A 22,560-nucleotide genomic window follows, 5' to 3' on the forward strand; every position below is an offset into this window, starting at 1 on the left:
CTCAAAAAAGGAATGAAGTACCTTTTTGTAAGCCTGTTATGAATACTCTCCCTCCATCCAAAGGTTTAAATGGAATAATTCCATTAATCTACCCTCTACCGAAGTCCACATCATCCTCTAATCATGGGGATGTTGCGTCCAAAATACATGGCTTACTAGGAAATGCAACCTGCTATTCTGTTGTGGGTTTTTTAATTCCTTAAAAGGAAAGAAAAAAAAAGAAAGACAGAAAGAAACATGAAATACTGGTACAGTATGTTGTGTGTAAAGAGGCTTTATTAGAATAATCTCTCCCTAAAGATGCTTTAAGACTAACCCATCCACTGACCCATGAAGGGTAAATGCTAAATTCCTACAGTCAGATACTCACAGTAACTCTTTGAAAAAGATGGATGAGCTGTGACTCGTCTTGAAATTACTGTGAGATGGATAAGTAGGGACTATCATCTGGAAGGTGATCGCCATCACGGAACCATCACCTCCCAGCTGTTAGAGTTGACTGAATTCTGACAAAGGAGGTTTGTTTACATAACCATAAAACTGCTACAGATCTCACCACCTCTCCCTTATTCTATGTATTTATGACACAGCTCTCATGAGAAGGCAGATTTCAGGTGTTGAAAAGGCAGGTAGAGAGTAGACTTTTAATAAACCATCTGCTGGTTTAGAAAAGAACATAAGCTAATAATGAATTTACAAACTGCCAAACCTTTCATCTTAAATCAGGAAGGATTTCATTAAGGCAGTAGCCTTGTAGACTTTTCAGCATGAGGGTTTCTGAAGATGAGCTGATGGTGAAATTCAGTTTTCTTGAGGATGAGGTGCCAACCATGGGCCCCTGTAGCTGATCTTGCCAGGGCTTGGCCTGGCTGTGCATGGTTGAATGCTCACAGGTACCAGAGATAACCGGCCCCAGCATTCAGCTCAGTGATTTGCACTCCTTGAACCTGGCAGTTCTGGGAGTCCTCAGAACACTGGGGATTTCATTTGAACCTGAAGGAGTTGAGAGACGCAACCTCAGTGTGCACTGCAACTTTGCTGTAAGGGTCATAAGAGCACAGCATACAGAACTGGTTCAGAAGGATGAATCATGAGGCCCAAATTTTACTGCTTTCATGGTGTGTGGGGAGCTGAGAGCCAGGAGCTACTGCCTCTTACAGGCATCTTACCTTGGGCCAAGTTAAGCAGCCTCTTAAAGCAGCTTTAACTTCTTTCAAGTTAAGGCTGCCTCTTCCAGCTGAGCTCTAGGCAGATGCAGGATGCTACACTGAATTTGCCTGGAATAAAAAACTGCTTGCCCATCAGCAGAATTTATCTCTGCTCTAAAAAGAAAAGAAAAAAAGAACAAAGAAACCTGCTATCTCACTACCACCACTACTGCTGTGTAAGAAGCTCATAACCGTGCAAAGGTACTCGATGGACTTTTATCATGTTTTTTAAGTAACTATATGTGAGTTGTGCTGGTCTGGCCAGTCACTGCCTCCAGTCCTCATGGCTGAGAGTAACAGTTGTTCTCCAGACCATTGGCAATGCTAGGTACAGACAACATTCCTCAGGCATGTGAGGAGTGTTCCACTTATAAAGACCCACATGCAAAGCAGGTCTAAATAAACCCTATTCTTGGTCCTGAGGGAAGTCCAAGCCTGTCATTTCACTAGGCTAGGTGCTGTGGTGTAGGTGAGCTCTTTGTACAGTTCTCCACATCTTTCAGTGGTGGCTTTCAGAAGTTCACAAACAGAAATTTCAAATGCCTGTTACTATTACTTCAATGGTCCTGGTACCATTACCATATTCACTTAGTGAGGCATCTTGCCACCTGAAGCATATGAATTTTTCTAACGGCTTTAAGCCAGATTTAAACCATACGACTGCAGTACTTTGGCCCCAGAATTGCAATCTGATATCTTACAGGAAATATAGCTCCAATCACACTTCTACTGCGGAAAGCAAAAATAAAAAACATAGCTACTTTAATGCTAGAGAATTGACTTTAAATGATGAGCTCATGTGATCCTAAGTGCTAGAACCAGAATTAAAACCATGGCCAATCAACACATGACTACTCCTACTACATGTCCTCAAGAACCAATTTCGTTAACCTCATAAAGAAACAAGCAATCATAATCTAATGAGTCAGAGCAAGCAACTCCCAGGCATCACTTCTAAAGTCCTGCCTGTCCTCCAAAATGCTTGCAGTACTTCTCAGAGTCGCTCAAAATAGTTTAACTCTAGTTTAATCAGAAAGCCCTGATGTAATGCCAGGGGAATTATTTGTTAAGTACAATACAAATAGTAAGAAGTGTAATTAAATTTGATGTTAAATTAACATAGACAAGCAACAGGTAAAAACTTTTCTTGGTTTTCTTTCTCTTCAGGGCTTACCTATCTACATACCTCCAAGGTAAAATTATACTTGATGATTTGAAGCTTAATTTCATGGGTTTTTTAAAAGCTTCAGCATTTACAAATAGGATGTACAAAAGAGAAAACAATCATATTACTAAAATCTAAAATACTAGTGAAAGTTCAGAGTGACTTGGAATGAAGAACAAATTAAGTGAATCCAAATAAAATTCAAGAAGAATAAACTAACTGCTTTAAAACAGCATTGTATAAATGGTAAGAATATTATAAAGTCCTGTACTTCATTGTAAAATACTAGGAAGTAAGCTTATGGCATTTTCAGCAACAAGTCTGTTTTCCTTGATAGAGTTTACAGACTACCTGGACTTGACCTCCAAGCTGTGTAACATTTTCAAATTTTCTTTCCTTTTTTTCTTTTTTTTTTTTTTACCATGGGAAACTTGGAGTACACAAAGTGCTTTACCCTTACCATCTCATTTTGTTCTTTCTTCCACATGACCCTTGAGTTTATAGGTTATAATAACTCTGTTTCAACTCCTATTACGGTTTGTGTAGCTGTGGGAATCCAACTGTCAACATCTACCATATCAATCGCTACTGCATTCTTAATCAGGAGGAGCAAGCCAAAGGAGGTAAGTAGTTAAGGAGATTACAAGACTTAATTGCCTCCATTACAATAACTAAAAAGCAAATTTTCTTTTTTATTAGAAAGTCTGAGGAGTCGTGTAAAGGCACGCATAAGGAAAACTGCATATTCTTCTTTTAATAATAAGCATTTGAGTTTGAAGCTGGATTTTAGCATATCCTCAGGGATCAAATCTAGCTTTATCCTTGGAAAAATCTAAAGTTTTTCTTTCTTCTTCTGTAAAAATTGTACAATAATCAGTTTACTAAATTTCATTCATCAGTTTACACCCCAGATCTTATTTATTCACAAGTGATTAAAATGGGAGGTGTTTCACAAGTAGTAGAAAAGAAACAACTCCTAAAGATATATCACTGCTTTATAGTTTACATTTCCCACAGCACGGCTCACCAGGTCTATAATGTATTTTTCACTCTCCAGTGTTTGCTCAAAGACTCTCAAACACAATATAAATTCCTCTGTCAAATCACACAATTATTTTTACTAATCCATTGAGAATGGCAGAAGCTGAAGCATTTGAACTGCAGCAGCCTCGTACAATAATCTAACAGTTCATTCAAGCAGGTGCAGGAAGTGTTATGTAAATTCCAACTAACTTCTTTTTTATGCATGAACACTTCACATTAATATTCCTCAGGCATTAAATTTGTTCCTTTGACAGTCACTACTAACTTACCACAGCCAGTTACCACCACAGCAGTATCAAATTGTGTGTACTACAAATGGAACATGTTTTCCAAACAACTTTAGTTAAAAAGACAGTAACCATAAAAGAAGACTTGGCTTTAATGTGCAGAAGAAATAAGTAGCAGCACGGTGTGCCACAACAATCACTACCACCAGAGATCCTTGGGGAGCTTCTCCTGCATTTGAGAGCTGTACATTGAGAACACTCTTCTGAGATCAACTTGAAAGGCCTCTCACAAAAACTCCAAACACCAGGAGAACTCAAAGAGCGTGCAGATCACCATCGAGTTTTGGAAATGAAAGTGTTTTCCTTATCCATAGCAACAGCAGGTCATTCTTTATCTTAATGGGAAATAAACACTGGAAATTTTTGCCAGGGTGAAAGCCTGTTAATTACAGAAGCTAGGAACTCTTCTCTTAATGCTTGTAAGATCCATCTGTCCTAGCAGACAGTACCTATCAGTCTTCACAGGAACATAAGACTGAGGAAGGAGGATCTAAGAAGAGGGCTTTGCTTACTGATAGTGTTGTAAAACAGGAGAGTGGGAGGGAAGACCTTCCAAACATTAAACTTCATAGAATTGACTGGTATGGAGAAGTTCACATCATGTCTTTCCAAATCTGGGCCACATAGTTTGTGAAAACGGGATAAAAATCCTTCTCACCATCTCATGCAATTACTCCTTTACAAATATTTCCTTTCAGCTCCAGTGTTCCAAGCAGAAGAGCATTCATCCATAGCAGTTTGTTCTCATCTAACAGAAACGCAATGAGGTGGTGGAAAAAGAACCCCTCACAGATATCTACGCTGGACTTAACATTACCAGCAGAGATTGCCTGGGCTAACAGAGGCTCATAAAGCCCAAAAGCCTGATGTCTAGAGTCCACCTAACTCTCCAAAGAGAGAAAACAAGTGGGAGGATAATTGCATCTGCTGCACTCACTACTTCCCCAACGTGCCTCCAACACCATGGACTCCACTGAAGCACCTAAAAACCAAGTACTGAAGCAACACAAGTTCTTTACCTCTTACGAGTTACAGGGAGGTGCAATTTGTGCTGCCTGAGGAATTCAAAAACTGTATTAAAGGGGGACACGAAGATGAATCAGAGAAAAGGTCATGTGAGGGAAGGATATAAAATAAAATTGTATTTGTTCACAAATATCAAGACATTTAGAACCATTTTAATTATCTAAACCATAGTTTCTGTTTCAACTGTGAACATAGAGTACTGTATTAAACTTAGCAGTAGCAGGAACAAAGGTTTATTAGCTAGTTTACAAAATCTCACAAAACAGGTCAATAAAGAGCAGGGAATGTCAGCTAAAACTGTGACTTACAGCAATACCTGATTATAAAAAATAAATGGCTTTATGGGTTTTATATTGCTGTGCTGTATTTCAGATAAAAACATAATCTCAAAACACAAAAGTCTCTCTGCACTGCACAGCTGGTAGATCTGTGTTAAGCAGCCATAATACATTTCCATCCTGCTCAGAAAGTGTTTCACATGCACTGAGTTTAGGTGTAAATGACTTTAATGAGGTTAAGTAGAAATTAACTGTCGTATCACAGGAATACAGGCCAGATGCAAACAATCTTTACTAAATTAATATAAACAAGTATTCCTTCTATCAATAACAGCCAACGATATGCTACATCAGTAGATGAAGTAAGGGAGAGGAATATCACGCCATCAGTTTTTACTGGAAACCTTACTAACTCATACTGATGCAAAAGGTGAGAAGGATCACCTACCCCAAAGAACTGGATGGCTTTTGAGGTTGTGAATACTTCCTCAGCTGTATAGCAATCGTTGACAGTCTCTAGGCCCACTGAATCATTCAGCTATTCTGCATCTGTTCAACTCTTAATTCAGCATCTGTTGGCACCACTTGGTGCCTACATCCGTGCATTCACATTGCAGGCCCTGGTAGTGTGATCATAAAACAGCTTCTGGAGGTACTTACTTACTGGACCTCCCTAAGCAAGCCTCACTGAGCTTCCCCTTACAGCTGGTCACATCCTCACAGAAAAATACCTCCCTGTTCCCATCACCTTGCCTGGAGTAGGAGTTGTCATTAACTCCAGCAGAGTGAGTTGAGAGTTAAGTGTTTTATTATTTCACGTTATTGGCTTTGATTTTAATGCTGAGGATTTTACTTAAGTTTTTTAAGAAATGTAGCACGGCATTGCTATGATGATTAACTTGAAGCATTATTGCAGTGCTTTTCGGTCTCTGTCTAAAATTCACAAGCATGATTTCAAATAAAATTGTGCTGTAGAAAAACACTGCATAGATTTATGTAAACCTCAGTGCTTGTGGCTAAATTATGCATTATTGGCAGCAGCTGACTTGCATCACAGAAGTGCTCTCTGTACAATAACAGCCCCAAGAAAGTGCCCTACAAAAAATAATTCTTAAATGACTACTGATTATTTTAGTAGCACTCCTTTCATAAGTCATATTTTCCACTCGGAAGACATGTTTATGTACGTTCTAGCTAAATCTATTACCATTTGTCACCTATCATTAAACAAACAGATTTGGCTCTTACCTGCACTTCTATGACAATTCTCTGTAAGAAAAGGCAGGCTGGACTGGAAAGATCAGAGAGTTATTTTGGAGACAGTATCCCAGCATGAGAATAAGAAAAGACAATGTTCCTGGTGCTGCAACAGACCAATAATATATTCTATTATTTTTATAAAGTTAAATCAAATTGTCTTTCTAGAAGACTGACAAATATCTAGTCCTTGCTGTCTCTGCTCCTCTGCAGAGACTTCTTCAGTTAAAGGACTAAAAGAGAACAATATTAAAACACCCTCCTCCCCATAGATGACAAGAGACTGACATTCAAAATGCCACAAAGTTCATTTTCTCATTACTCTTTATCAGTACCTGAGCCTCACAGCAGGTGAGTCTGAAACAGTCGGACTATGGGTGTTCTTGTGTCTCTTTAATTCATGCTAAAACAAACAAAAAAAACCCCTCTAATCAAAAAACAATCAGAGAAGTAGTTCTATTACTTGAAGAGGCTGCGTTTTGATTGAACAGTTCTATAGCTATCTTTATCTCCTTTATCTCCTGCAGACTGACTTTTAACAGCTGTTCCCAGTGTCACTCATTTCTACTGAATTTTAATAGCCTTTACCATAACACATTCTGACATATTTAAGGGGGCTGGGCTTCCTGAGGTCACTCCTGTTGGATTGCACGCTTGCCACCTGTGGGTTATATCACCCTGAACATGAATTCAACATGGGCTAGCTAGCCACTTCTCAAAAAGCACCTCTTCCTATCTACTAAAATAATGTGGCATGTCTTCCTACAGATATAAAAAACATAATAAAAATATAATACTGCCAAACAAGTCCAGTGGTCATGGAAGTCATTCACAGTTTGCAAAGTGAAAGTGAGAGAACTGCCTTCTTCAACTCCTGCTGTTGTTCCTGACTAAATATCAGTAAATGGTTATTACTGCATTCTGAGATGTTACCTCCTGGAGTGAAACCGAGTGGTTCTGAACTCATGCTTCTTGGAGAAAACTGTTTTAATAATTTGCTATGTGTGTTGTTCCTGTCTCTGAGAGCAAAGCTGTTGAAAAAAACTTTTCAGGAGGGAGAATGGAAGATGCTTGGGAAATATGGCAATGATTTTAAAACCACAAAGATGTACTGAATAGCCAGAAGTTTCATTACTTAATAGCTAGCTTAACAATTTCAGTAATTCCACTAGGCCTGACTGCAGTTTTACTTCAAAAGAAAACCCACAAAGAAAATATTTATCAAATTGGACAAACGTAAGTTTTGGGGCATATGTGTGTGTGCACGTGTATCTGCTTGCCAGGGAGTGATATCCAGTGTTATCCAGGGTTTGTCTAGCAGAATCTTATCAATGATTTAATGAGCTGTTTGTTAGGCAAGAATTTTCTCTCACAGTGAGAGTCACAGTTTAAACAGAAAAATAGTTGAGTGGTAACACAAAAAGCTTGAATTGTATCTACAGAAACACATTTATGCATGCTTATTCACTTTCACTTACCCATGAAAACAATGCACAGTCAACTCATGTAAACACTAACCCAGAAGCATACAGAATTACCCAAAGTGTCATTGTGCAGGAGCTTAAATAGGCACTTAGTTTACATAAGTGCACGCTCCTCCTAGGCTCCTGGCAGATTAGTGCAGGCATTAAGGGAAGATTCCTTTGTGCACACTGAAAATGTACAACCAACATCTTCATTTGCCGTTCTAGCTTTTCCAATTTGATTTTAAAATTCACAGAACTGGGTTTCTGTTCTTGTGGTTTTCTTTTGGTTTGGTTTTGGTCTTTTTTTTTTCAGTACTTTGAAACACTATATGGTGCACACCAACTGAGAAATGCTCCTCCAACTTTACATGTGAATTTTCTGCTTTTTGCAAGATGCTCTTTCAGAATACCAGGTAATTCTTACCAGCACAACTTAGAGTGGTTCAGAGAGCAGCTAGGGGTGCAGCACAGAGCAAATCAATGCAACTACTTCTGTGAAAGCTACTACCCATTCCCGTCACTTGTAAGACAGGTAGAAATGCAAGACATCTATAATGTGTTAAACATAGTCCCTTTCCAACCTTCATTTATGGGAATTCATTTTCATTTCCTGGATCCAGCTGTGGAATGCTTCCAATGGACTTCACAACAGCTACCATTTATTTTTTAAACTGAGAACGGTTGCTCAACATAGGGATGTTTGGTTTGTTCTCTGGCACTGAGCATCAGTATTAGCTTCCCTGCATGTATTCTGACAACTCCCACAGTTTGGGGCCTGAGAGCAAATGGAAAACAATTTACAGACCTTTAACAGTACTTGTTATTACTGTTCGTCTTCTGCACATTCATGCCTGAGGAGAGAGCTGCCAGGACAACAGTGCAGGCTCAAGGAAAGAAGCAAGGAGGGGACTGAGTAAGGAGGATATATGAGCAAACTAGGATAGATTTAAGCAGGCCTGAATTTGTATGAGGGAGACTGGAACTCAGCAGCAACTCTTCTCTACCCTCCCAGTACATTGCATTTCAGGATCTGATATTTAATGAATGTAAACTCTGAGCAACCACTAAAATACAGATATGCACAGAGTGACTACAGTCAGTACAAGCCTATATGCTTCTATTGAAAGAAAGCACAACAAAATGTGCCTGAGCTGGTAAAAACTTGGGAAATAAATCTATTAGAAATGAAATTCCATTCAGAATCTAACGTTTTTACAGTAACCACCTGCATTTTCAGTGGCAATATGGATCTTGCACAATTATGTTCACACTGCCTTTGGGTCATATTTGCCCTTCAATCTTTACCACTCCTTCATGCTTTGATGAGAAGCATCCTGCAAAGGCAGCATCTCACAGTCTCCCTCAAAGGATGCTCAATTTCCAGTGTGGAGCAGGCCACGAGCAGATGCACAGTCATGTGGACACACATAAACGAGTTCCATCCAGAATAATTCAGCAGAAATATCTGAATACAGATAGGCCTTATAAATAAAGCAAGAAAGTATTTTCAGTATGAATGTGAGCAAAAAACCACAGTTTATTCTGGCCATAACAGACTGGCAGTTGAGACATCTGCAGCTGCTTAACTGCATACTCCTCCTTACAAGTTCCCTAGCAATACTGCACACTCTGTTGATATATTACATACACAAAGCATTTACATGTGCAGGAGAGAGGATTCCTTTCGGAAGTTGCTCTGCACTGCAGCATAAATGCCACAACACTGAGGTGGAAGCTGTTAGTCTATCTTACCAGTAGGTCAGTCAGCAATTTCATCTATCTTTTTGACAATTTGTTCACAGCTTCCTAATTCCCTTGAGGCTTTTTTTTTTTTTTTTTTGTCCGGGGAAGCCCTCTGGAATGCACCAAGATTGCAGGTTTCCTTTTCTTTAGTGTTGTGTAAAGGAAAGGCACAGAGCAAGGTTTTCCACGAAGCCAAATGCAGGTTCTTTCACAGCCCCTTCCTATCTGAGTTAATAAATTCCTGATTCAAAATTCAGAGCAGCTCCAGTGGAGTCCCTCAGCAGTGGCTCCACTTTAAGAGGTTTTAAACAGCCTCATTTCCTATTGCTTTCAATGGGATATGCCTGGCCCACCGAGTTCTGGTCCATCTATGGTTTGTGTAGTGGAGCCAATTTCAAGCACAAGTAATACTGATAGCACTAACCGGCCTTTTTATTCTTGGTGCTTAAATCAAAGTCAGGAACGAGGAAAACAATTTTACTCCATTCCACCTGCGCGTTCCTTTCCCTGTCAGCTCCTTGTATTCCTTGTTAGGAAAAAGAGCTGTGTAATGCCAAAACAAGAGGTGGTACGATCCAGATGACACGAATGTAATACCTGCCACAAAGGAAATCCTCAGAAAAGTTTCATTCATGACATCCAACAGAGATGCCAAAAAAAACTTGAAGAACTGCTGTTATTTTCTTTCCTGGAAAGCTAGCAGCTTGTACAAGCAAAGTGACTGCACATTTTAAACAGATTCAACATCCTTCTCAGGACTTTACTGCACATAAGCAGTCAAAAAAAAAAAAAAAAAAAAAAAAAAAAAAATCTAAATTCTGCCCTCACTCATCTCTAAGGGACCTGCACTGAATTTAGTTAAGACAGAAAACGTGAAAATAGGCACAGCTTTTGGCCCACCTGCTCCACTGAAGATTTCAAGCACAGCATGCCTTAACAGACAAAAAAAAATGTGTACCTCAAATGGATTCTTAAAAATTATGAAGTATTTTCCATATCTATTTCATCCTTTCTCAGTTCCAATTTCTTGTGCGTGTTTTGGATCGCACTTATCATGGGACCACATGCATATAATTTATAAACAAACACACACTGTGGGGGCCTGTTAAACTTTTTACTGATGGGGTGCACTATCAAAAAGTTTTACAGACCACTGCTCTACGAGTTTTCTTCTGTTTTATCTGAGAACACTGTCACAACAAATTATTTTGATGGTTAATGGAATTGCTTTTCAAATGCTGTCTTGAATAATTAGTATTTTCATCATTAACCTAAGACCCATGAAACAACAATCAGAAGAACTGCTTCTGCAGTCAAGTTACGTCCCGCTCCTCCCTTTGGGATTCCCCAAAACGAAGAACAACTGACTCCTAATGAACTGATAAGTTACCATGAATAGCACACACAGAGCCAGATGACAACTTTACAGAATGGGAAAGGGAAGGAAGAGGCTGGAGGTGACACCTCAGGTGCTGTATGCTTACACTGCTCCAGCTCTGGCTTCCAGAAAAAAAGTTCCACAAAAATTGTCCACGTGAATGGGTTGAGATGGGCCACAAAACATCTGTGCAACAAATCAAAGACAGCATGTATTTTAAATAATATCACTTCTGAGTAACCATACGTGTGTTGTACTGTTTTCATCAGTACTCAGGTTTGCCTGTGTGTACTGTCAAATTATTACCTTCATATCAGTGCTGACTTCAGCCTCCTAAATCCTTATTCAAACAAGAGTTTAGAGGATGAAACCATCAGCAAGGAAAATCTTAATGGGTCCAAGCAGACCAAGATTTCACCTCCGGAGTTCCAGAACATCCCACTTGCAAAGGGAAGAAGGGCTGGGAATATATTTTGTGGATACATTAAAAATACATTAAAACAATGCCACTTAGGATAGCTCACTGCTCAGATTATTTGCTAAATAATAGAGCATGTGTTGTTTTAAGCAAGCTTCTTTTTTTTTTTTTTTTAATTTAAAAAAAAAAGATTTTTAATGCTTCAACAGTGTATTACTAAATAAACTGACAAAACATCTCGGAACTAACGTAAACGTGCAATTTTAATGCCTTCTAATCACACAAATCAGCACAAGATTTTTGTACTTGTGCATGACCTTCTTCAAATTATCCCTCCATTTTGGCTGAATCAGAATAAGCGTGGGCTATTTGATAAAAAACACTAAGTGTGTGAAATGAGGGGCCCTCATCGCTTCTGCCAGACTCCTCTTGACAGAATGATGATAGAAGCATCACATCCCTGGGAGAGTAAATGCAAACTGACAAGAGATGAGCCTTTAGATGTTGAATATAATCTTGAATTGTGCTTGAAGTGTCTTATTATCTTGTCTTTTGATGTCTGCAGGGGTGGCTCATTGTTAGAAAAAGGAAAGCCCTTGCACATCTTTGCCATCTTTAAAAATTGTTTGGCCTTTAACAACTGCTTTTCCAACTAATGTCCATTTCTCCTGACAATAAATATGGCAGGTCGTCAGCAAGTGACAAACAATTTACTTTACATGCCAGGCTTTTATGGTTTTTGAGAGCTCATGTGGAAGCATATTTTAAAAGGCAGGAGGAAATTAGTATCATTACAAATGTTAAGATGGCTGCGCGTATACTTCCCTGTGAGGTTATTCATTACTGCTACATTCTGCAGGTCCCACTTTAAAGTCCTGTCTTTCCTGCATTCAGACTGCTGTTAAAGTTCTTTATTTATCATTGACTAAAAATAGTCAATGAAAAATAAAGAGCAAGAAGCAATTTTCTTCTGCTCTAAAAAAAGCACTATTATGGATACAGTACATGGGTAATGCATAAAATCATATTTATTAATCATAACAAATCAATATTGGGAGTGATATGGCACCGTTTACCTGTATTGCAGACCCTCACAATCACATCACCGTTTTTTCCACCTTCAACAGCTCGACTTCTTTTTTTTTAAAACTTAAAAGTTTAATGACGAATCAGATCAATATGATTCCTTAGCAACTAAATCACAGGCGCACTAGTTTTTCCTGTCACAGCACCAGTTTTGAGAAAGCAGTCAAGTTCTTTTTTCAGGTCTCCGTCACTCTGAGAATCCATAAGAATTCTCAAATGGATCATAAACTGTTACAGGGTTCAGGTTATTGTATCATTATAAAAACGTATTGATACACTACAGATGACAAGACATGCAGCTCTCCTGCTAGTCTATTACAACCATCTGAATACCACAAGAAATATCAGATATAAACAAAATAAAACAGTCAGCAGTAAGCTGTCTTTTAAAGAATCGTATTTCTTTTATATATATATATTTTTAAACTGTCTTCAACTGTTTCAGAACACAGCAGTTATTCAAAGGCACAGAAAATACAAAACCAAAACAGATTGTCAAAAATCAAACAAACAAACAAACAACAAATCAGAAGCCTGACCAGAGTCAGGAGATTTAATTTCTGTTTTGATTTTTAATCACTGCTCCTCCCCACAAGATGGATGCTTTGCTCTGAGTTCTCAGGCTGGTCACTGCCCACACCCTGCTGCGGTACAGGAATGGCTCTGATTTGACCCCTGGAGTTCCAGAGTCACAAGCCATAGTCCCAGCAGACCCAAAGTTGCTCATCAACGAGGACATCTCATCTGAGGAAGCCTTCGTATCATTCGGTCCCTCTTTTATTCATGGCCTCGTAAAAGCAAAGAGATGTGGGGGCTGGGGAAGAGCAAGCAGCACCAACTGATTGAAAGATTTTTTTTTTATTTTTTTGTCAGCAACTGTTACGAGAAGGCTCACCCTGCTGTAGCCATGTAAGATGACTGGGAAAGCAATGCATCAAATCCCAGCCACAGAGCCACACAACAGTTCCCTTCGCTCTCTTCATAAGAGAAAAATCAAATGATGTATGCAGGTGCTCATCTGGTTGGATACCATCATTACATTTACTGTGCTTATGAGAATAAAGTATAATCAATTAGGAAACAAAAGTATAAATAAAATAATTTTCTTTTTTTCCTTTTTTCTTTCCTCCAGTTACAAATTCCACTGTTCCAGTGGAGAGATTTGTGGCTCGCAGTCCCAAATATTTATGATACGAGGCAAGGAAGCATAAGAAAGGAGGAGAAATAGCAAGCCTATACATTTACAATCACCTTTGAGCTCATATATATCTGTCCCATTGCTTATTTTTCTAGTCATGTTTTTATTTCAGTAGTAATTGCCATTTTTGGTGCAAAATTATTTCTTAGAGTCTAATTATGACAATCTGCACTGCCAGTCTTTTGACCATTGCCTTAAAAAACACTTCTTTGCTTATCTGACAGAGTTATGTAGCTTTCAGCATTAGTAAAAAAATGGCTGCTGCCCAGAGCAGGTCAGATGTCAGCCCTTCAGGATTGCTGTCCATTCTGCAACGCCAAACCAGCGGGCATGGAATCACAGAGCCTTCATGATATCAACATCTATGTGCATGATGGAAGGGAAGACCATGGTAACCCGGGACCAGCTAAATAATTCCTCTTTTGGCAAAGATGAAGACATCACAAAGCAGTCACTCCTTCTTTTCCATATGTTCAGCTGACATTTAGGTGGAACATGGGAGGCTGCAGAGCACTGTCTGAGTGCAGTAAGGGCTGTCTGCGGTTTGGCACAGGAGTATTAATGTAACAAACATCCCAAGGCATCCCAAAACCTTCCTGCAAGCACGCCAATGGGTGCTCACCCGAGACCTCTCAAAATCTAGCCTCATGTTTATTCAAATTGCTGAGCAAACATGACATCTTCACACCATGCGAGTAAATCCCAATTATATGCAAAAGAAAATATAAAAACTGCTTTATGTTGTATTTGCTCAAAAGATTAGACTGAATTCAAATGATCGTTCTTCCTCTCCAGTTAATACCGTGCTACCTCAATAAATAATTACACATTCTTATTAGTATAATATATTAAAGTATGCCTTAGGGTATATTTACTGAAGAACAATTCTGGCTTCCTGATGAAGCAACGGTTTTAGATCATCCTGTTCGAGTAACAAATCTTACCCCAAAGAATAAGCTTCAAGCAAAGCACGGAAACCTAAAGAACCTAAAATTCGACAGCAGAGAAGCAAAACACTTGATTAGACCTTACTGACACCTTCCTGGGCATGGCTATGTGCACCATGCATGTGTATGCATGTGAAAACAACTGCAAAGGGAAAGGGGAAGAGTTGCAAAATTCAAATGTAAGAAAGGAAAGAAGGCATTTTTGTTTCTACTTGACCTCTTTAAGGACTTGGCATACGTAGTGAGATGCTGTGTCCACTGCAGTCTCCTAAAGGACTTCCATTACTTTCTGCTGGATCTGAACCGGCTGCTAATAATTCATTATACAACAACTTAAAAGCAAGACTTAAACAAGTGAGAGTAGGTGAGATTGGACAGTGAGCTAGAAAATTATAAAGACTTCACGGAATCACTAATGATCAACCATCACCTGAACAGAAACGCACACAACTATCTCTAAAAGCCAGTATTAAAGGACTTCAAAAAACACCACAACAGTTTGCAAAGAAATAATATAATCATAAATTGCTGTAGTTTCTCTCAGGAAAATCTTCTTTTCATTTGTTTAGCACTCACATCTTCAGAGTAACATAAAATTGCTTTAGAACTGACTCTTTTATTGCAATAAAATAATTTACACCCTATTCCAGCCACATTGATGATTTTAATATTTAATCCTTTTTTTTTTTCTTTCTTTCTTTTCTAAAAACCTTTGTCACCACTTTCAGTTAGCGTGACCAGGTTGTTTTCTTTGTTTGCTTTACTTTCTGAAATTAAAACAATGATTTACCTTTCTGAAAAGAAAGGACACCTGATAAAAAACAACACACTCTCCCAACAATTCCTTCTGTATATTCTGAAATAAAAATGGAAAAATCCAAACTATCGTTAGGAATAGCCAAGCAGTAGCTCAGTGTTAACCACGTTTTAGAGAGTTGCTGGGGTACGGGTTGAGCATCGATTTGGTAGATGTAGATACCAGTGAATATCTACAGAATGAACCCAATTTCAGTCTCTCTGAAAACAGCAGGTTTTATTTAGCCAGACAGGCTGAGGTACTATTCTTCTCTAGATGACCTCCGCTTTCCAAGTAAAAGGGCTCAGACCTGCTTTCGAGAGCATCAAAGCAATATCAGAACATAAAGCAGGACATGTCACAATACAAATCTCCTTTTGTTTCATACCAATATTGATTTTGATTCTTACACAGGGAAGAAAAATAAAGACTTTACATGAACAAACATCAAACCATTTCCATTACAAAATAATATTCCAGCTGAAGCTCACAAATTATAAATTTTAATTTTATTCTGCTTTTGCCTCTCTTCATCATTAATTTTCAGATTTAGTTGTCATATTAATGTACCTTCTGTCACCAAGCCCATCAGAAACGATTTCTGTAACCAGCAAAATGTTATTTTGATAGTGCTAATAATAGAACTAGTACTAATGGTAATTGTAATAGAAGTCAAAAAATAAACCATTAGTAGAAAAAAAAAAAAGAGTATATTGAATACACCGCCATATCAAAAAGCCATAATGCTGATCTTCCCATCCTCTGACCATCTCTCTCTCCAGAAGGAGACCACAGGTGATGGATGTAACAGAAAGAAACAGCTTTGCAATGAAAAAGAAATAAAACAAAGAACCCACAAATATCAGAAAGAACAAAACCTGGGAAAACAACGCAACAAGGAAAACCAAGTGCTACATGGGATATTAAAGAGAAAAATGATCCGTAGGAGAATGGCAACTGTTACTATGAGCTTCCTACAGCTACCTCTGCCTTTGGATATTTTAAAAAATTTATTAACCTGACAGCAGGAAACTTTATACAGCTTGCCCCCTGACAGTGTGCCAGCCTGGTGTAAGCACTTGCTATCTCGGTTTAGCATAAGGAAATCAAGAGAGGTGTTAAGTGGTGCCATGTGCACGTTTGGGCAAATACACCTTCTTCTCTGTCTGCCTCTCTTGCATATTTCCAAGAGAACTTGCTGCATCGCATACAGTCCGATTGCAGCATCCAATTCTCTTTCCTTCTCTATTTTTTTGCATTTGCTTCCTTTTTAATGTGCAAGTGTCTGATCTATTATTAATCTCAAAACACAAACCTGCAAGGATCTCAATCAAAGAAAGTAACAGTTCTTTCACAAATTACCTGTTTACTGCCTGGTAGCCAGCAAGCTCCCCTTTGAAACCGCCAGCCATTTATGTTGCTTTTAAACAAGTTTGTTTGTTGATGTTATTTTTATAGCTTCAAAGACTGGGGAAGAAAGATTAACTAATTAAAAACGAACTATTTGTCATTCAGTCATACAAATTGCATACTCGGATTTCATTTTTTCTCCTTCCTGCACTAATGCTAGTTATTCTGTATATAAATGCAGATAATAAGACTTCAAGCCTCATTTAAGAAACACATAACGTACACTTAGCTCAAGAAAATAAAAAAAAAAAATAGAGAATAAGTAATTAGAAATTCATGAGAAATAAAAAATTGTCTAAAAAAAAAAAAGCATTACTTTCTCCACACTCAAAATAGTTGTGTGCTATGTTGTTTTTTTTTTTTAACGTTTTGTTCTTTTTTTTGTTGTTTTTAAATAGGTTCCCTTTGTCACAGTTGAGATGCAGTAATGGCTGGTTTTTTTCCATAAAAGCAAGGGAATTTACAGGTAATATTTCCTCTTCATCTCCCCAGTTTTGCTTACACTGATGGGTAAAGGGAGCAGGAGCCCAGCCTCTCCTTGTGTCGGTATGCCCGTATCAGCAGCAGCAGCACGTGGGCACAGCAGGAGCCCTGAGCCAGTGATGGATTTTGCATCTTACCACCGCACCTTACTTTGTGTTTCAATAGTCACAACATCTTCTTAGGCTCTAATGGGCATCTGCTGCCTGCTCACCAGGGCATTCTCTCCTTCGACTTTGGTGAGAACTACACCAAGAAGTCAGACAATAATATAAGTTCAGAGGGGTAATTCAAGCCCCTAACTGCTCGCAAACTGCTATTTTTAATGCTGATATCAAACATATCCTTCAGAAATCACAGTCTATCCCATCATCTAATTTTCAGATTCATTGAAAACTTGCAGGCCTGTATTTGTGAGCTGGTATTCTAACGGTGCCAACTCCGAACGCTCCCCATTGGCACCACCCCTGGAATGAAACAGTGCTCCTAACTCAAAGATTACATGCTTTAATGAAAGTATCCCACATTCAGGCAGTAGCAGGATTGGTCCCAGGGCCCTTTCTGATTGTATGGGTAACCGATAACGCCTCACACCAAAGCATCCGCAATGTGGAAATTACTGTGGATCTGCTGAATAAAACTATTTGAAGAGAAAGGAGTCTTTTTTTGCAAATTGAACATATCTCAAAGAAAGCCTTAGTTTTAATATTGAAACAACCCAGGCTTTAAACTTCCCTTGAGCAGGAATAAACACTATAGCCTTAAAATGCAGTGAGAGTAATGAACGCCGAGTGCTTTCCCTGAATTTGCCAAATCTCATCAAAACACTTCTGATGGGCCAACACACCTTGTAGGTGCTTAAAATACCAGAGCATCACCAAAACACAGAGAATCATCCTTCAATACAGCGATGAAAGGACGGCTCCTTATTCGTGGGCCTTCCCCCACAGGCGAGCCGTGCTGCTAATGACAGTGATGTGAGCTTCTGTGAGCAGCCTGGCAGTGACCCCCGCTCTGACCCGCCGAGCCATCGTCTCCAGAGGTGAAAAACAATTTAGCCTTCACCCTCTGTAACCGAAACAAAGCCAGCGTCATAAATTCTAATTGAGGCAATTCTTGTTTTAAGATGATATTGGATAGCGTATGTTTCCTTAAAGAGCAATGTGAGGGACCTGCTAGCAGAAGAAAGAACTTCTGCCCTGTTCTGCTGCAGCATGCATGTGTATGCCTCTATAGGAAGACACTCTCAGGTCTGAGTGGGGGCAACGGTTCTGGGAAGGAAAACAAAACACCAAAGTCAGCTCAGGGTTTTGAAAACAAACCCTTGTTTACAGAAACGAGTGCAGATTCCTTTAACTCACAGAGCCCACTCGCTATTTCAAACGTACACAGCACTGTGAAAAAGCAGAAAGCTGGTACAGAACCACAGCCTTCGGTTCCATCACAGCAAGATGGAAGATTTAATTTCACAAATCTTCTCCAGCACAAAAAGAAAGGTAGTAAGCATTTCTTTTTTCCTTTTTTATTTTTCTGCTGTCCTGCAATCCTTAAGAAGGAAACATTTCTGCTCCACTAATATTGGCTGGGTCTTGCACTCACTACTTTTGTTTTTCATTTTTAGTTTGTAAGCTTTATGCAGAAAACCCACAGGCTTGATATATGACAAAAACAAACAAACACAATTTCTTATAATTTAGTAGAGTTATCTTAGCCAACATCTAATTATGTCACAAATCACCTGTGATTAAGGATTCACCGGTCTGAGCCAGCCCTATCAAAGCCAACCTCAGCCCACAGGTGCTTCTCAAGCTTGGACGAATTTCCTGGGGTTTTTCCTGTACAGGGAATTTCATGCACAACATAAGCCCAGTGTCTACACCAGCTTTTGAGTCTCAACAGTTGTGATATAACACAGCTAAACGTTGTTTTGTTCTTGACATTTTCCAGACCAATACCTGATAACTTATTTTAAACTTCTTTAAAGACATTGTGTAAAAAGACACCTAATTTAGTACCAAATCCTAATGTATTTATTCAAGCAACGCTACTACTTAACACTAAAAAAAAAAAGCTTTTTCTAATGAGAACTGGGAAATTAGGCCTGTGTGGCTATTTTGAAGCATACTGCAGAGTAACACAAGCTGATCTGAAACAGACAGTGCCAGGAATTCCGGCCAGCCAACCTTAAATTATGTGTTGCTTAATGACTTAACATGACTAAAATGGAGATACTGCTTCACAAATATTTTAAACAATAAATAACTAACATAAGATCTCTACTTAAACAGCTTTGCCTTTTCCTGCAAGGCAAAAGTTGGATTTCTGGAACGGCAACTCTAAACCTGCACAAACTCCAGACTTCAAAATGCTACTTTTACATGCCTCAGAATATAGAGATTTCCCAATGTTTTGCACTTCAGAAAGCACTTCTCACTGTGTTTAGCTCTCTTCTTGTTTCACATTATTTCAGTGTCGGAAGTTTTTTGCACGCAGGTTCTAAGACGTGAAAAAGCCCACTGATAAAAAACCATAAGGTGAGCATTACAGCTACAACCCCTCCAGCTACAGGGCAGCCATTGCTTCTGGAAATAAAACCAAACAAAAACCCAACCAAAACACCACAATAGAAAGAAAAGAAGGCAAACAGGCAGCAATCACAACCATGCTGATCCCAGCTGCTCCTGCCACCCCTCACAAGTAACACTGCAGCACCGTGACTAAGCGCCCCATTCCCAGGCACCCACAAGTAGCTTCAGGTGGGAGCTGCTTCAAACTGCCAAAAACTTGCTAGTGCTGCTATCTGACACACACAGAGTGCAGCATCCACCTCAGAAGGGTACCAGAATCGGTACCAGAGCACCCACAAGAGAAACAAAAGTTTAATGCATATCTTTCCTAGTCAAATATAAGCATAATTCATCATAGCCCTGCCCTCTTTTCACCTGGGGCAGGGACTGAGGTGTTAAAGAGATGCCTTTTTTGGGGCCACGTGCTACCAAAACAAAAAATGAATATCCACTGTTCCTGTGGTACGCAGTGAAATACTGAAACAATGAAGTGTAAGATGAAAGACGTGGATTTTAGGAAAAGGTACGGGTGAGCAATGTGGGTCTCTGCAGAAATAAACCCATCTGTCACAAGAAGGCCAAGCAGAATGTGCCCAATGAGAAAGAATAAAGCTCTTTGTATCTAATCATTCAATTCTGTTCATCTGTATGAAAATAAGACTCAGGAAATATTGCTCACATCCACAAAACATAAGACACAACTGCTGGTCATTCATTTTCACTAATTCAGTGCATGATCACCATTTTTTCAAGAAACGTGAAAGAGACAGTTTAGGAAAACTTTGTTTTCCTCCCTATGACTTTCTAAAATGCTTCTCCCTCTCTTGCTTAATAGATCTGGGCAAATTTTCACACAGAATTTATTACCTGCTATTTTATATAAAGGAAATTCTTTTCTTTCATCGCATAGAAGAAAGAGGAAGAAAATGCCAATCTCTATGCCATCGTATGTCAAAAACGTTCACAAATAATGTAATTTCAGAGACTGCAAATAAAGCCCCTAAGTATGCATTCCTAACATGCTGTTCACAACATTAAACAAAGAGAAACAGATACAGAATAATCCTTCATATGCAAGTATCAAAGCTTTAAATAAAAGTAAATTTTAATTATTTACTGCAAATATATCTTAAAGGGAGACATCCAGGACATAAAGGCTAACTATCTATTTTGAATTAATTTGCTTCATTTCATCCTTAAATGTTATCAAAATAGCCCCATTTTTTTTCCCTTTCTGTTCTCAAAGTTATTAAAATTAACTGCTAAGAGCTGCTGCTACAACATCTGTAGCATCTGCTGTAATTGTCACAGAACTCAGATAAGCAGTACATAAGTTCATACTAAGGCAGCAGAACTATCTCACCTACTTTTTTTTTTTAACTTAGAAACATCTTTTTAGCAGTATCTATACGGGGCTGGCAAACACACTTGCTGAAAAAAACAGCACGATATACTAATTTGTAGCTTTTCCAACACTCAGGTACACAAATTACATTTACAATTCAGGAGATCAGATATTGCTGCACATCGTTCCTATAATCCCGCACGACAACTCTAATGAAAGTACGTGTGTCTGTTTCATTACCACTGTTGAGCACCCAAATGACAATGGCTCAAAAAACCAGCCCGCCTTTTATCACAGGACTCGCCTGGTCTGAAAGCAGACATTTCAGCACTCTCAAATTATAAGTCCATTTTTTCTTTTGTATATACCTTGCTATATTTAGCAGATGCACCCTGTACATTTGATCACATAAAATATATAAACAGCAGAAGATATTTATACCAATATATATGCAAGTAACAGCCTCCTGTATTTTAGACATCAGAATCACTTCCTGGATGAAATGGACTAAAACAATTGTTACGTGGTGTGTGAATATACAAACTGATAACAGAAATTATGTTTTCCATGGAAACAAAGATTACTGAGGGGGCACTTAGACATGGATGTGATATTCAGTGATGGCCATTACTGCAACTGAGAAATTAAATTTTAGGCTTATTGTTATTATTTTCCCTTATTTGCAGCAAAGTTACTGAGTTAAACATTTCTGTGCTATTTCTTCTAGTAAGGGGGGAGGAATATTTTTAAAGAAAGTCACACGTATTCTTTTATTTATAAAATCTTGCAGCTCTAACTGTAGCTGGAATACTGAAATGTGAACACCACTACAGATTTTCTTACAGATTATGAAATCAAAACTTGAATCTTAGAAAATGGGCTCTCTCTGTGCCTTAAAGCAGCATTCTCATTAAACAACACATTTCTCCCTTCAACTTCTACTTACAGGATCATGGAAAAACTAAGGAAATGCTCTGCTTCTATTAAGGCTTCTCTTATGCCACAAATGGAAATAATTAAAAGGAACTCCTCCAAGAGAGCAGTCACACTAAACCCAAAATGTCACTGTGTGCCGTGGAGTACTGCTCCAGCTCAGACATCTATCAACATCTATCACTCAAGCACGCGCCTCAACAACTCTGCTCCCTTTTCTGATTAGAGATCAGAGTTGCCTGAGTTGGCTTACAGGGTGTCATCCGTTTGAATGACAGATGTCTGTGTTGGAGTGCCACTCTTACTGCTTTTGTTTTGATGAGGGAAGATTATGCTTTCATCTGGCATAATTTAGGCTATTTAAAAATTAAACAGTTTTGCTTTTTTTTTTATTTTTTCTTTTCTGGCACACGCTTTAGAAGAAATATTTTATTTCTAATTTAAATTTTAAAGCACCAGCTCCACGTGCAGTACTCTTGGCAGCCTTTGTTTACTCAGTATAGAGTGTCTGTGATGGGACTGTCTCAG

General features: G+C 38.7%; 1 protein-coding gene across 1 annotated transcript in view; it reads right to left on the reverse strand.

Moving 5' to 3' along the window:
* Window positions 1–22,560, reverse strand: part of POU6F2 (POU class 6 homeobox 2) — a 247,270-nt gene that overhangs the window by 224,025 nt on the left and 685 nt on the right. The gene's annotated exons all lie outside the window — the stretch shown is intronic.

Source organism: Lagopus leucura, unplaced genomic scaffold (assembly GCF_019238085.1).
Source record: "Lagopus leucura isolate 7727_CA_CO unplaced genomic scaffold, USGS_WTPT01 Super-Scaffold_100157, whole genome shotgun sequence".
Lineage (NCBI taxonomy): Eukaryota > Metazoa > Chordata > Aves > Galliformes > Phasianidae > Lagopus > Lagopus leucura.